Raw genomic sequence first — 15793 nt, forward strand, 5'->3', positions numbered from 1 at the left:
CCCTCATCCTGTATTCACTGATATCCATCCTATCATGTAGTTTCACATAAAATTTCACTGGCTTTCAGTATTAACTAAAATGTGTAAATTTAATGTGCAAACTAAAATTTTAAGCTGTCCTCCTGGGGTAGCGCTATTGGTTATAAAGAAACAGAATTTACTTTTAGAACAAATTTGATGAATATATTTTTTCTCTGGTGAATAGGGATTTCTTTCTACCAGAGGTCTGAGTTTTTAAGATTGCCCAAACACTCATAGGTTATAAAAAGTCATTCTCATTTCTGTGTTTGTGAAAGCCATTTCAGTCTGTGCTGTTTCTCATTTGTAGCATTTTCTCTTTTTCATTTTCTGTTCCAATTGTTTTAACCTATTCAGTTCTTCTTATAAATTATTCCTTCTCCAAATATGGGATTCTGTTTCTAGATAGAATATTTACTGAAGATACTGGAGTTCATAGAAATAATAGGACTGCCGATCTAGGAAAACCCTCATACGATAACATTAATTTCCTTGGCTTGTCCCTCTCTCCACCATGATCCCAACAGGTTCCACAGCAGATTGGTAAGAGGTCCACAGCTTCATTGCCTTTCCCATAGCCATGGTCCACTCTCTGGAGTTTGCAAAGGAGGCCTGAGGGTTCCATGGACTACTGGATTTCAGCAAGATCTCCCAGTCCTGTGTGTTTGATGAGTCTACCTCACTAAGACAAGCTTAAGGGAAGGAAGCCCAGAGACCTCACTTTTTTCTGGTAAAGCAATCACTCTTCATTTATCTTATGACTACAAGTATCCAAGGTAATAATCATCAAAAAATGCTGCATTTAAACTGCTTACCCTTCTAAAAAAAAGCATCAGGACAAATCCCATTATACTTTTCTCTCATGTTTATCTAAGTCACCTTCAGAAGCCCCCAAATTTCAGTTCAAATTTCCAGATCATCACCTGGTCTCATGGTCCATAAGCTTCAAATATCTCCTGATATGACCATGTCATTTGCCTTCACACCATATTTCAAATTCTTTCACTGTGCTTTTACAGTGTATCATGAAAATCTGAAGTCCTTGATACTTGTAACTCTTCTCTCATCATTCCCTTTACCCTTTTTTCTTGAACTGAGACATGGTCATTCCTGAGGACATTGATTCTCATCTAGTTCTCTTTATTGGTGGCAATTTTAAAATCTCACCTCCTACATATAATGGAGACTGAAGATGAGGTAGATGTCCTCCTTCTGTTTCACTGTTCTTTCTAGATCGCTGTATTTCCCTCTTCTCTCCAAAAGATAAGATCCTCTGAAGTACATCCCTTCTTGGTAATCTACAAACCTCTCCCCATCATTCACTGAAGATTTGAAAACCTGGATCACTGTTTTCATTATGATGACTTCAGTAATCTTGAGGATGATCATACTCAACCCCTCTGAACTTCTTGACCTCACTTTTCCTGACCACACTGTAGTCCATGTGCTAAACTCTGTCATTACCAAGAGGTACTCCACCTTTAAAATACTGAATTCAAACATTCCACTCTTTAACCAATTGTATTAGTTTCCTATTGCTGCTATAACGATCTTAGTGGCTTAAACAACACCATTGTTTTATCTTATATTTCTGGAAGTCAGAAGTCTGAAATGGGTTTTAAAGGCTAAAAGCAAAAATTCAATAGAGCAGCATTTCCTCTGGAGGCTCTCTGGAAGAATATGTTTCCTTGCCTCTTCTGGCTTTTAGAGGCCACCTACTTTCCTTGGTTTGTTACCTCTTCCTTACTGTTCAAAACCAGAACCATGGCATCTTCAAATCTCCCTCTGACTTTCACTCCTGTTTCTATCATCATATCTCTTATTTGTCTCTGATTTTTCTGCTTTCCTCTACTAGTGGCCCTTGTAATTATATCTGACCCACCTGGATAATCCAGGGAAATCTCCCTATTTCAAGATATTTAACTTAACCACATCTACAAAGTTCTTTTTGCCATATAAGGTAACATATTTACAGGTCAGGGGATTAAGATATGGACATCTTTAGTAGGCCATTATTTTTTTCTGTCAGATCAACTATCTTATATTTCCAGGTCATTTATTGATTTTTTCTTCATCATTATTTGATTACATTTGGATCTAATTCATTTAATATACTACTTATTCATTGTCTATTACTGTTTTAACAGACTCACTTTTCTCCTTATCCAATTTATATTTGATGGTTTTTTACTCCTTTACAGACACTCTCAACACCCCTCTCCCTTTCTCCTCTGCACCCCTGCCTTCTGTAACACTCATCAGGTTGTATTCCTGGTTACACACAAGCAACTCTCTGTCCACCCACTTTGCACCTGCACCTGAGCAGCAGAAAGTGGCTGTTCATATGTTGAAAAATTAAAATATGAAAAATTTTAGTATATAGCAAGAAAAGTTTTGTATACCAGAGTCTATTTTCTTTTTTTAAAAAATATTTTATTTATTTATTAGGGAGAGAGAGAGAGAGAGTAAGCATATGCAGGGGGGGAGGACAAGGGAGAGGGAGAAGCAGACTCTCTGCTGAGCAGGGAGCCCAATGCAGGGCAAGAGTCTATTTTTAATAGAAGTATGTAATAACTAACATCTATCAAATATATCAAACATATATCAAATTGTGTGTTCTTCAACTTGGGAACATCTTTCCTCTTGTCAGAAGCATAGAATATTAATTTAAATTTTGGAATTGAAGCAAAAAGGCAGAGTGGTTAAAGAAATCATTCAATAGAGAAAAAATACACCATTTCTTCTTTACAACATGTTAAAGGGGAACAAACAAATTTTTGTTTGAAAAAAATTTTCTTTGTGCCCTTTCTGAGTTCAGGTGCTTGAAAAAGTGAAAGCATGATAAGAGATTCTCTTGAAAGCGTGATGAAATTTGGTTCCATTAGCAATGGTTAGAGAAATGCTGCTAAACAGGAAAAAAGTTTTTTGAAGTCTCAGAGTGAAAGATATAACAAATACCTCCTGTTCCTCTTTTCTGATAGTAGACCTAGGTTTCCCTTTTGTGAGTCTTCCCTTTCCACTTGCAGCCCCTGTGATTCAGGTGGGCCTGATTGCCCGCCTAGTTCCAGAGGGTTTCAGAAGGATATCAGGCTTGAATGATCACCATGTTCCATATCCCTGGCCACAGTCACTGGTACAGAGATGAGCTCATGACCCAAGCAGTCTTGGTCAATGGTAATGCCAGGACTTCAGTTGGAACTCTTGGAACAAAGTGTGCATTTTAGATGGGCTTGATTGGCTTGGTAGAATATAAAACTGTGGCTGCCAGGGCTGTCTTGCTGGAGGCAGGCCAACTCACTGAAAACCAATTCTACGAAAATGAATTTTCTGAAATTAAATTTCCCAAATGAAAATTTGCTTCAATGACAAATCTACCGATTTACCAAAATCTTATTTCTTTTAACTACTTACAAGGATTACTACAATTTAAACTTATTGGAATGCTTTTAAAAGATGTAAATGCTTTTTAAAAATAAGTTTTTATTTTTTTAGTTATTTTTATATAAGCATCTTAAAGAATTTACAGTTGATAAATTCTAAGGATCATAGGGTGATTTATTCTTCTAAATAAATATTTCATATTTAGAAAACAATATTTCATCATCAATAACTATTAGAGCATGTCATGTGAATTTTTTCAGTTTCTGTTTACTTCATATCTTTTTAATATCATTTTTTTATTGTTAAGATTCTTCTGCCAGTCTTCCATGTGATATTTAAATTTTAGTTTATTTCCAAGAAGTGGTAGTAAAATTTAATATTTGGTGTGAGTTTTTCTTCTTTCCTGTTAATTTTATACTTTAAACATATCATTTTTAGGATTTTTAATCAATTTCTATTCCAATTCTCCAAAATTTTTTTTGTTTCCTATATGCCAAATATGACACAGTAATCACTTAGTACATTACAATAATAACAGCAGTCGCCTCTGTTCATCCTAATTTTCCTAACACTGCTTTAAATAATTTTATTTTTTAAAGTCAAATCTCTTAAATTATTTCCAAGTTCATATATTCAATTGTTTATTGTGAGAAACAGAATAACTTCTTTTCTTTTGGATGATTTTTTTTATGTCATATTCCCTCCACTTTGGGGCATTTTTAGCTTTCATATACCACTTCCTCAGATAACATATGAGCTTAACTTTATTTTTAGCAATTGTTTGCAAAATTTCAACAAAGATGTTAACACCAACAAAGTTATTAGACAAATTTATTTTCACAGAACTGATTTTGGAAAAAATAATTTTGGTAAAATGGCCTAAAATCTACTTTCTACTACAGAGGAGAGACTTGTCAAAAATGAATTGAATGCAGAACAGAGAGATAGATTGCTGACAACAACATCATTTGAACACCTGGATCCTACTGTGCTTTAAGATAGAGTTTGGAGATTGGGTTCTCAGGGATGCAAACTTTGAACTAGACATTAGCATATAAGACATATATTGGGATCATCACCTATGGAAGTGAAATGAAGGAGGCTGATTGGGCAGAGAGAGAAGTTGGGCTGTGATGTAGTCTCAACAAGGACTGCAGACAATCCCACTTTTTCGGGGGGCTGGAATGCCTTGATCTACCTCTGTCTTTTCCTAGCATCAAGGTACCAGGGAAGCTGAATTGTAAACAGAAGGTTGCATGGGAAACAAGGGGAAGTAGAGACTACTCAGCACATTTCATGTGAATTTTTTCAGTTTCTGTTTACTTCGTATCTTTTTAATCATTTTTTTATTGTTAAGAACTACAATACCCCTGCCTTAAATTGTTTGACCTGTGTTTCTGGCCTCCCCCAACCCTCTCCTCTTCTTGTAAACAGAAGGTTGCATGGGAAACAAGGGGAAGTAGAGACTACTCAGCACACAGTGAAGCCTTAGATATCTTGCGCAGTGGAGGATTTCTCTCTGGTGACTTTTTATGTCTTTTAGAAGTGGTACTCTCTCCCATGGAATGTGTTGGACAGAATCACAGTGCCAGTTCTACCTCTGAAACTCCCCTATTTCCAGTCACACTATTCATAACTTTTTTGTAACAAAATTTAATTTCTCTTATTTCCCAGTTCTTCTGGAAGGCTCTTGCTAGAGCCTCCATGAATAGCTTCCATGTGACTCCTTCTGCCTTTGACTCTTAGAACTAAACTTATGTTGTTAAGACTGATGAACATGTAAATGTTTTCATCGCACAGGAAGTAGCTGTTTCTGGGAAGGGGAAGTCTCCAAATAGGGCTTTTACTTAGTATCCTGTATAAATGGGGCCTATTTTCACTTGCCTTGAGGCCAAAGTCTTCATGGTATTAGATACCAAGACACTTAACATCTGTCTCTGAAAGACGTAAAGCATACAGGCATACCTCTTTTTGTCGTGCTTTGTTTTATTGTACTTTGCAGATACTGTGTTTTTACAGATTGAAGGTATGTGATAACCCTGTGTTGATCATGTCTGTTGGTACCATTTTTTCAACATTTGCTCACTTTGTGTCTCTGTGTCACTTTTGGTAATTCTCGTGATATTTTAGACTTTTTCAAGATAAACATGATCATTTCAAATAGTGATAAGTGCTCTGTAGAAAATATAGCAGAGTAATGGGCAGAGAGTGGAAAGAGGGAGCCACTTTAGATAGTGTGATCAGAAAAGGCCTTCATGGGTGACATTTGAGCTGAAAACTGAATAACATGGCTATGTTAAGGCATGGGAAAGAGGATTCCGTGCAAAGAAAATAAATAAGTGATGATGGTGGATAGGAGCCTAATATAGACAGTAATAGACACTTGGATTTTTATTCTAATTGCAATTGTATTCTGGTGGAGGATTTTAAGTCAGGGAACAATATAATCTGATTCATGGTTTAAAATGATAACTCTGGATTTGGGGGACATAAGATTGTCAGGGAGCAAGAGAAGAGGCAGGGAGACTGGTTAGCGATTATAGTAATCCAGGAGAATGATGATGGTGGCTTGAAGTGGTAGGGTAGCTGAGAAGATGGAGAGAAGTGAGAGAATTGAGATATACTTTAAAGGCGCGACTATAAGACTTGCTGATAATTGAGATAATGCTAGGGAAGATAGTAGTGAGGAAAAGAGAAAAATCAAGGATGATAAATTTCCTTCTTTCTTTCTTCAAGCAGTTTCCTCATAAGGTGATGGTCTTCCTTTGCCACTTCCATATCTGCCCCCTCTCATGTTCAGTAATAGACCACCTTCCAGGTATTGTCATGAGAGCTACTTTCTGGAAAGAAAAATCTATCTTTTGCTCTGACTGCCTTGTTTTTGAGAAACAGGCTACTAGAATTTTGTTGACTATATATTTCCATCTTGAAAATACCATGTTATATTTACTGCCTTTGTTTTTGCTGTTACCCCTTGAATGTTTGTGTCCCCACAAAATTCATATGTTAAATCCTAACATGTTTTTTGCTATTATCCCTTGTTTGTGTCCCCATAAAATTTATACGTGAAATCCTAACATGCAGTGTGATGGTATTTGGAGATGAGGCTTATGTTAGGTGATTAAGTCATGAGGGTAGAGCTATCATGAATGGAATTAATATCCTTATAAAGAAATCTCAGTTTCCTGGACCCTTCTGCCATGTGAGGACACAGCAAGAAGACAGCCCTCTATGAACGAGGGAGCAGGCTCTCACCAGATACCAAATCTTCAGGGACCTTGATCTTGGACTTCTCAGCCACCAGAACAATTAGAGATAAATATTTGTTGTTTGAACCACTCAATCTATTGTATTTTTGTTATATCAGCCTGAGTGAACTACAAAACCCCTGCCTTAAATTGTTTGACCTGTGTTTCTGGCCTCCCCCAACCCTCTCCAAGCTCTAGAAAGACAATTTTATCTTTCACATATTAACTCTTCTCTTTAGTTTTCCCCACTATCTTTAGCAGAATTAGCTGCTCTTTCCTTCTATATCTTTTTGTACCTGTCTCTAATATTTTATTAGAACACTTCATGCATTCTATTTTCGTTGTTTAAATTTGTGTCTCTTCTGTTGGAATGTGAGCTCTTCAAAGGTAAGAAAAACGTCCTTTTTCATCCTGGTATCCCTAGCACAGAATCTGGTACATTATAAGCTCTGATTAAATGTTTGATCAATTAAAGGCATTGAATTACCTCCCATTCTGTTTTAATTACTTTTACTTGTAACCAATTACTGAAATAATCAAAAATATTATCAAATGGCACCTAAGTGCCATTCTTACCAAAACAGTTAATTTATGTGTTTAATGTTTATTTAAAGGGATATTTTAAAATTTGCATTATATGTTTCCAGTCTCTAAAGTTCTTTGCTATACTGGATCCAACAGATGTCTCAGAAAGTTAAATTTTGCTTACCTGTGTGAAAACAGGTGAATACTAACTGACCTCTCTCCTTTTCCCTTGGTCCTACTAATGTCAGTTCTGGAAAGCTTCAGCCCTGTGCTGTTTGATGGAAACTTGTCAACAGTATGTCACAGTGTTGCCACATGAACTCTTCCTAAGGAAGACTGTGGAATAGCATGGCTTTTTTTGAGGAGCATCTTGCTTCTGAAAAGCAACTTGTTCTCTGTTGCCTGAAGTCTGCAGGTAGAGATGCTGATGGTGAGAGTGATGTCCTGCGTGAAGGGTGACCAGAGATTTTAGATTTGGATTCATCTCCTGAAAATGTGTGTGTGTCTTCTAATTTTGGAAGACTTATCTTTTTTTGCTTTGAAGCAAAAGGATAAGGAGAGAAACAATTTGATGATTCAGAATAAAAAGGGGAAGGCACTAGTGTGTGTCATATGTTGGCAGGAACGGATAGAAGGATAAGTACACCTTTCACACTTTACCAAGGTGATAATTGTGGTAACTAAGTTGAACTAGGAGAAGGCATTCATTGATCGAATACGTTTTTTTTTTTTTTTAAGATTTTATTTATTTATTTGAGAGAGATAGAATGAGAGACAGAGAGCACGAGAGGGAAGAGGGCAGAGGGAGAAGCAGACCCCCTGCTGAGCAGGGAGCCCGATGTGGGACTCGATCCCGGGACTCCAGGATCATGACCTGAGCTGAAGGCAGTTGCTTAACCAACTGAGCCACCCAGGCGCCCTGATTGAATATGTTTAAAAAGTATTAAATTGTTAGCAGGATTGAATACGAATTTTTCTAAGTTAATCATTGAAGGGAAACCAAAATAATTTATTTTGACCAAGGATAGAATTGAGAATTGTGCTACTATTACTGCCATCTAAAGAAATGTGTGACTTGGGGTACGTCTGTGATTATATTTCAGTCTCAAGCAGCTTGCCATTGATATATATTGGGAACCGCATGGTATTGGCTCATCTTAAGATAAAAATCTCCTCTGCAGCCTGATTTCTTTGCTTCTTTTTTTGCAGTAAAAGTCCTCAAAATGGTTATCTGCACTTGTGGTCCCTGAGTCCTCTCTTTATATCTCCCTACATTCACTCTTCTCAGGCTGTTGCCACTCCACATCCCACCAAAATTTCTCTCATCAAGGTCAACAGATAGCCTCAGGCTGCTCAGTCCAGTTCTCAGTCCTCATCTTACTTGACTATTAGCAGCTTTTTACACAGTCAAGGATTCCTTTTTTCTGAGAACTCTTTCTTCACTTAGTTCCCAGGATACCACACTCTTCTGATTTCTTTCTGCATTACTACTGCATCTTCTCTCTCTCCTCTTTTCTGATTTGTCTTATTTATCCTGACCTTTTAACACTACTTTGGCTCAGGCCTCAGACCTTGGATCCTTTCTCTCTCTCTCCTTACTCTGTTGGTGATCTCATCTGCCTCGTGGCTTAAATTTCGTCTGTGTGTTTATAATTGCCAGATTTATATCTTTTGACCCAGACCTCTCCTCATTCTAGAATCATATATCCAGCTGACTATTTGATAGCACCATTTAGATCTCCAATAGATATTTTAAAATTAATATGTCCACAGAGGGATTTCTAGTCTTGCTCTCCCCCAAATTTATTTCACTCACAGTCTCCCCCATATCAGTTAATGATGACTCCCACTTTCTAATTGTCCAGCTCTGAAAGCTTATACATTGACTCCACCTTCAAAACAAATCCAGAATTTTGCATCTGCTTACAATCTCTTTTGCTACTAACACAGTCCAGTCTACCATCATCCCTCATTGGGACTGTTGTAATAGTTTTCTAACTAGTCTCTCATGTTCCATACCTACCCCACTCTAGTGTATTCTCAAATGACAGTCTGAATAGTCTTGCTAAATGTAACCCATATCATATCACTCTTCAAATCACATTCCACCAATGGCCCTCTGTTTTCTTCAGAGTCAAAGCAAAAGGCCTTACAGTATATTATGTATTAGTAGCTTGGTTAATTACATCAAACTACCATAGACTGAGTGGTTTAAACAATAGACATTTATTTCTCATAGTTCTGGAGTCTGGGAAGTATAAGATTAAGGTACCAACAGATTTGATTCCTTTTTTTTAAAAGAAGATTTTATTTATTTATTTGAGAGAGACACAGAGAGAATGAACAAGGGGAGAAGCAGAGGGAGAGGGACAAGCAGACTCTACACTGAGTGGGGCTCAATCTCATGACAGTGAGATCCTGACCTGCGCCCAAATCAAGAGTCTGATGCTTAACTGACTGAGCCATCCAGGCACTCCCAACAGATTTGATTCTTAATGAGGGCCCTCTTCCTGGCTTGCAGAGGGCTTCTTATTGTATCCTCACATGGCAGAGAGAAAAAGCTCTGGTGTCTTCTCTTCTTAGAGGGGCACTAATTCCATCATGGGAGCTCCACCCTCATGACCTCATCAAAACCTAGTCACATCCCAAAGGCCCCACCTTTAAATACTATCACATTGGGAGTTAGAGCTTCAACATTTTGGGGGAGACACTAACATTCAGCCTATAACAGCTTATAAAAATCTACCCCCCCCCCATAGTTCTCAGGCCTCCTCTACAATATGCTGGTCTGACCATGACAGCCTTCATAGTTTTCCTTGAACCTACCAGATAATATCCCACATCATGGCTTTTGAACTGACTGTTTTTCCTGAAATGTTCTTTCCCTAGATACATGTATGGATCTACCCATATGCCCCTTTAAGACTTTGCTCCATTGTCACTGGGTAAATGAAGCTTACTCTGAGCAAGTTGTTTAAATTTGTGACCTCCTTCCCAACACTCAAAATCCTTTTTACTTTTGCTCACTTTTATCCCATAGTACTTTTTACCTTCTAATATATTGTATATGTGATGAAGACAGTGGTTTGTACTCATTGAATATACTTCCTGGCTGTACCTCTTATGCCTCTTGCATTTTGGTGGGACATATAACTCTTTTTTGCATATGGAATATGTGTGGAAGTGATGTGTATCACCTCCAGGTCAGGGTGGTTCAGAGCAAGTATTTCTTCCTCATGTTTTTACTTTCTTTCCTCACCTCTTGGCAGGATGCAGATGATTAAGAGAAACCACTAGAAGGAGAAGCCTGACTTTGTGAATCACAGGAAGGATGTCCATAGAACACCCAATTGAAACATGGTATGAGGAGGAAAAATCGTTATTGTATTCCAAAGTTATGTCCAGCTTCCATTCTAATTGGTTAATGCCCATGCTATTTTATTTCATTATTTCATTATTTCATTATTTATTTATTTAAATTCAATTAGCCAACTTATAGTACATCATTAGTTCATTAGTTTCAGATGTAGCGTTGAATAATTTATCAGTTGTGTATAACTCCCAGTGCTCATCACATCATGTGCCCTCCTTAATGCCCATCACCCAATTGCCCATGCTATTTTAGAACATTTAGAATATCACTCTGGGTACATAAATGGATCAGTGCATTCTCCTGAAGCTGAGTGGGATAAGTAATAGTTATTAATGGAGGGGAATATCAACAATTAATATGGATACTATAGGTGTCATCAACAATTTCAACAATTCCTTAGATGAATTGAATAAGGATCACATGCATTCAAGATCATTTAATTTTGACAATAATTTGGGCTAGTTTATGTGAAAGTTAGTATCTTAACTTGCAAATTTGAGGAAATTCAAAGTCATTTTCATTCTTTCAATGTTACGGATGTTCATCAGCAAGCATTTTACTTTAGCGTTTATTCCTGACAACATAAGTTCAAACAAACCCCAAATTAATACATATATTGTTTCCTAGCTATGGAAGTTTGCATATCCATGACTTATGCTAACATCTGAACTGTATCCTGCAACTTATCAGAACTGAGGCTTAGTTAGGAGTAGATGTGTCAATTAGGATAAGGTAGGGGCAGGAGAAGAGAAAGCTCTACAGTCCTGAACAGGTGAAGTAGTAGACCTTAAAAGAAGGCATGAAGCTGAGTTTTAAACAGAGCAAAAATCTTAGCTAGTGAGTTGGACAGGTCAGGAGAAAAGGTTTCTAGAAGGGAGTCAAGATCCTACTTTAGATGTCTGAGCCAAAGGTAAGGAACTAATTATTATATTTGGAATTCAAGAAACCAAATGTTCAGGTAAAAAGTGAAATCTAGGTGCTACTATGAACAGCCATATATAGGCTGACTTGATAATAAACTTTGGGGCTTTGAGTTTATGGTACAAAATTGGTTCCTGCATCTGATATAAGACTGAACTTAGAATTGAAAATTTAATGTTCCAAAAGCTAAAAGTTTGAGTGATGCCAGGCAAGGAGACAGAAGATGTTTTCACCATTGCTTCCCAATAAATACCCCCACAGTGCTTTGTTAATAAAATAATGAATAGGCAGAATGGTTTAATTTAGATATTTAAAAGATAGTTAACTAAAACAATCTTCAGTTGTTCAGTGTGTTAAAATATATTTGGTTGTATCTTGGTAATCTGAATATGAATTTTATTTTCATAATTTCAACTTGTTCTTAAGCTTATGTGGGGAAGTTTTTAGATATGAAATATATATAAGACATTTTGTGACACAAAGTACATCCAGTTGATCCTTGAACAACTCAGGGTTTAGGGGCTCTGCCTCCCCCTGCCCAGTGTAGTTGAAAATCTATGAATAACTTTTGACTCCCCCGAAATTTAGCTGCTAATAGGCAGAACCAGGAGAGATCACTTTTTACTGCCATGTGCAATTTACTAGAGAGATGAACTGCTCAGGGGGAGATGATTGGTGTCACACGGCATTTTAAGCAGATACTTGCAACCCTTGAGCTCTCTGCAATAGCAACAGGAAGTGGCTATGAAATTATTACAGTAGTACAGTATGTACTGTAGTTAATTTTATGCAGTTGATTGAATTCTTCATCTTTATATTTGTTTACATTTCTAAAAGTGAATGGCACCAAGTATGGTCTGTACATGTCTGTGTGCATAACTTTTGATAAACTTTAACTTTTTACAATAAATTTGTGTATGTTTTAGAGTAGTAAATGATAAAATAGAGTAGTATCTATCTGTATTTTATGCATTCATGACATACCTAACTTTCTCTTAATTGTTTCAGTATTTCTAGGCTACATGGTTTGTCTCTTGAGTTTTTTCATTGCTAAAAATCTTCCAATATACTTATTGAAAAAATCCTCATATAAATGGATCCATGCAGTTCAGATTCATGTTGTTCAAGGATTAATGTGTATTATTTGCAGTTAAAGCCATTTAATTAATAGTAACTTAAAAATAAGTAAACAAACTAAAAATAGGGATAGCATTAGTTTGAATTAGCCTTTTTTTTTAAAAAAAAAAGACTATTTGAGAGCGAGAGATAGAGAGATTGAGATAACGAGTGGGGGTGGGGGTAGAGCGTGAAGTAGACTCCATGAGGAGCAGGGCGCCCCACGTGGGACTTGATTCCAGGACCCTGGGATCATGACATGAGCTGAAGACAGATGCTTAACTGACTGAGCCACCCAGGCACCCTGAATTCACCTTTTGTGCATAGAACTGCCAATACTTAGTGTGTATAAAAGTGACCATGTATTTTCAAAAGTCCACAGGTTAAATTTCTTCAAAATGTAGAAAACTAGGATTTTAATATGAAATCTCATATGCTTGATTTCCTAGGTCAGGAAATTAGGGTTTGCTTCTCAATGAACAAGTAGGAAAAGCCAGAATTATATATATGCTAATTTTGTGTTGAAATAAACTTTTGTTTCAAGAAAGATGCATGGCCCACACCCTCTTTGGGTGGGATTTAATGCTCAGCTGTATGGCTCTTTATTAGCTGGAGTGACGGGTGATAGTAAAAGTTATATTCAACCGCCCTTGCTTTGTTGAATCCAGCTAAGTTCTCTTAATGGTGAGCTGGAAGGTTGTGTTGACCCTTTGCCTGCTCCCTGAAGATGTGGCTGGTGGTTACTGACTTCTTGTCAAGTTTCTCTCCGTTGTCTCCATATTGCCCTCTCTTGGTCCACAGGCAAACATGAGAATTTTGATGAATTGCCTAGAGATTGTGTATGTTGTTGTTATTGTTTTAGAGAGGGAGGGAGAAAGAGAGGGAAGGGGCAGAGGGAGAAGGGGATTGAGAGAGAGAGAGAGACAGAGAGTAGATGCCCTGTTAGTGCAGAGCCTGATGTGGGGCTCGATCTCACAACCCTGAGATCATGACCTGAGCCAAAATCAAGAGTTGGATGCTTAACTGACACCCAGGTGCCCCAGAGATTGTGTGTCTTTGATCTTATTGTTACAGTCACTCAAATATCTTAAATAACATTCTAGCCACCATTCTAATCAATGCTTTGTTGTGTCAACTCTCTATAGCAGGATAATCTTTTGAGGTTTTTAAAACATATTTCTCCCCTGTATTATCTCCTTTTTCTTTTATGCAAGTAAAAGATTAAGTGCTTCCTTTGTTCAGAGGTGTATGGAACAGCATAAATGTAAAAATGGTAACTAAAATTTATTGAAGATCTTAAAGATTTTTTTTTATTATATTCAGTTAGCCAACATATAGTACATCATTAGTTTTTGACGTGGTGTTCAATGATTGATTAGTTGCGTATAACACCCAGTGCTCATCACAATACATGCCCTCCTTAATAACCATCACCCAACTATCCCATCCCCCCACCCCCCTCCCTTCTGTAACCCTCAGTTTGTTTCCTGGAGTCCAGAGTCTCCCGTGGTTTGTCTCCCTCTCTGATTTCTTCCCCTTCAGTATTCCCTCCCTTCCCCTGTGGTCCTCCGTGCTATTCCTTATGTTCCACATATGAGTGAAACTATATGATAATTGTCTTTCTCTGCTTGACTTATTTCACTTAGCATAGTCCCCTCCAGTTCCATCCATGATGATGTAAACTGTAGGTATTCATCTTTTCTGATGGCTGAATATCTTCTGAATGTCAAGTACTTTACTACTTTCTAAATGGGAACTACTTTAATTCTCATAGCACCTTATAAAATGGGTATCATTTTTATTCCCAATGTTGACACGAGAACAGAGAGCTGCAGTGACTATATCACAATCATATTATGCAAAACAGAAATGGCTAGGGTATTTTCCTTTCTAATGAGAATTTCCAAAGCTGAAGTCACCTGAGGAGACTAAAACTGGTGTCCTGGAAATAGAGGAGAAATGGCATATCTCTAAGAGAAAAATAACAGGACAGAGGAAGATTTTCCTATGATTAAGGTGAGATTCCCCAGACTGGGAAGAAGAGGTTTGTGCATCTCAGAAGGCACAAGACCTTTTTTGATTCCTGAGGCAGGATTAACATACTCTAAAAGCTGGTCATCAAACTATATATAGCCTGTGGGCCACGTCCAGTTGGCTGCCTATTTTTTGTTTGTGTTTTCATAGACTTTATTTTTTACAGCAGTTTTAGGTTTGTGGAAATATTGAACATAAGGTAGAGATTTCTTATATGCCCTCTGCCTCCGACACATGCATAGTATCTCCATTATCAACATCCCCCACCGGAGTGGTACATTTCTTATAATTGATTAACCTATATTGACACATCCTTACCACCCAGAGTCCATAGTTTACATTAAGGATCACTCTTGGTCTTAAATTCTATGGGTTTTGTCAAATGCATGATGATATACATTTACTATTGAAGCATCATACAGATTATTTTCAGTGCCCTAAAAATCCTTTGTGCTTGGCCTATTCATCCCTCCATTTCCCTACCCTTGGCAACCACTGGTTTTGTTACTGTCCCTATAGTTTTGCCTTTTTCAGAATGTTATGTAGCTGGAATCATATGGTATGTGGTCTTTTCAGATTGGCTTCTTTCACTTTGTAATATGCATTTAAGTTTCTCCATGCCTTTTCATGGCTTGACTGTTCATTTCTTTTTAGCCCTGAATAATATTCCATTGTCTAGATGTACCATAGTTTATCCATTCATTGCTGAGGGACATCCTATTGCTTTCATGTTTTGGCAGTTATGAGGAAAGCTGCTATATGCATCTGTATGCAGGTTTTTGTATAGACATAAGTTTTCAGCTCCTTTGAGTAAATACCAAGGACCATGATTGCTGGATTTGTGTGGTAAGAGTTTGGTTAGTTTTGTAAGAACCTGCCAAACTGTCTTCCAAACTGGCTGTCCCATTTTGCATTTCCACCAGCAATGAATGAGAGTTCCTGTTGCTCTACATCATAATCAGCATTTGGTGCTGACAGTATTTTGGATATTGGCCGTTCTAATAGGCTGCCTATTTATGTAAATATATTTTATTGGAGCACAACCATGCCCAGTTGTTTACATATTGTTTATGGCTGTTTTTGAACTACAGTGGCAGAGTAGAGTAATTGTGACAGAGACCTATGACCTGCAAAGGCTAAAATATTTACTGTCTGCCCCTTTACAAAGTGTTTGCCA

The 15793-nt window shown here is 37.3% G+C and overlaps 1 long non-coding RNA gene across 1 annotated transcript in view; it reads left to right on the top strand.

The window, feature by feature from the left end:
- Positions 1 to 204: 204 nt before the first annotated feature.
- Positions 205 to 15793, top strand: part of LOC123860983 (uncharacterized) — a 955410-nt gene continuing 939821 nt past the window's right edge. The window contains exons 1-2 of the long non-coding RNA XR_010412903.1: positions 205 to 748; positions 10442 to 10532. This is a non-coding gene — a long non-coding RNA (uncharacterized LOC123860983). The remainder of the gene's footprint in view (positions 749 to 10441; positions 10533 to 15793) is intronic.

The sequence above is a fragment of the Mirounga angustirostris genome, unplaced genomic scaffold (assembly GCF_029215605.1).
Source record: "Mirounga angustirostris isolate CCGP_5_RB_7025 unplaced genomic scaffold, mMirAng1.0.hap1 SCAF_7, whole genome shotgun sequence".
In the NCBI taxonomy this organism is placed as follows: domain Eukaryota; kingdom Metazoa; phylum Chordata; class Mammalia; order Carnivora; family Phocidae; genus Mirounga; species Mirounga angustirostris.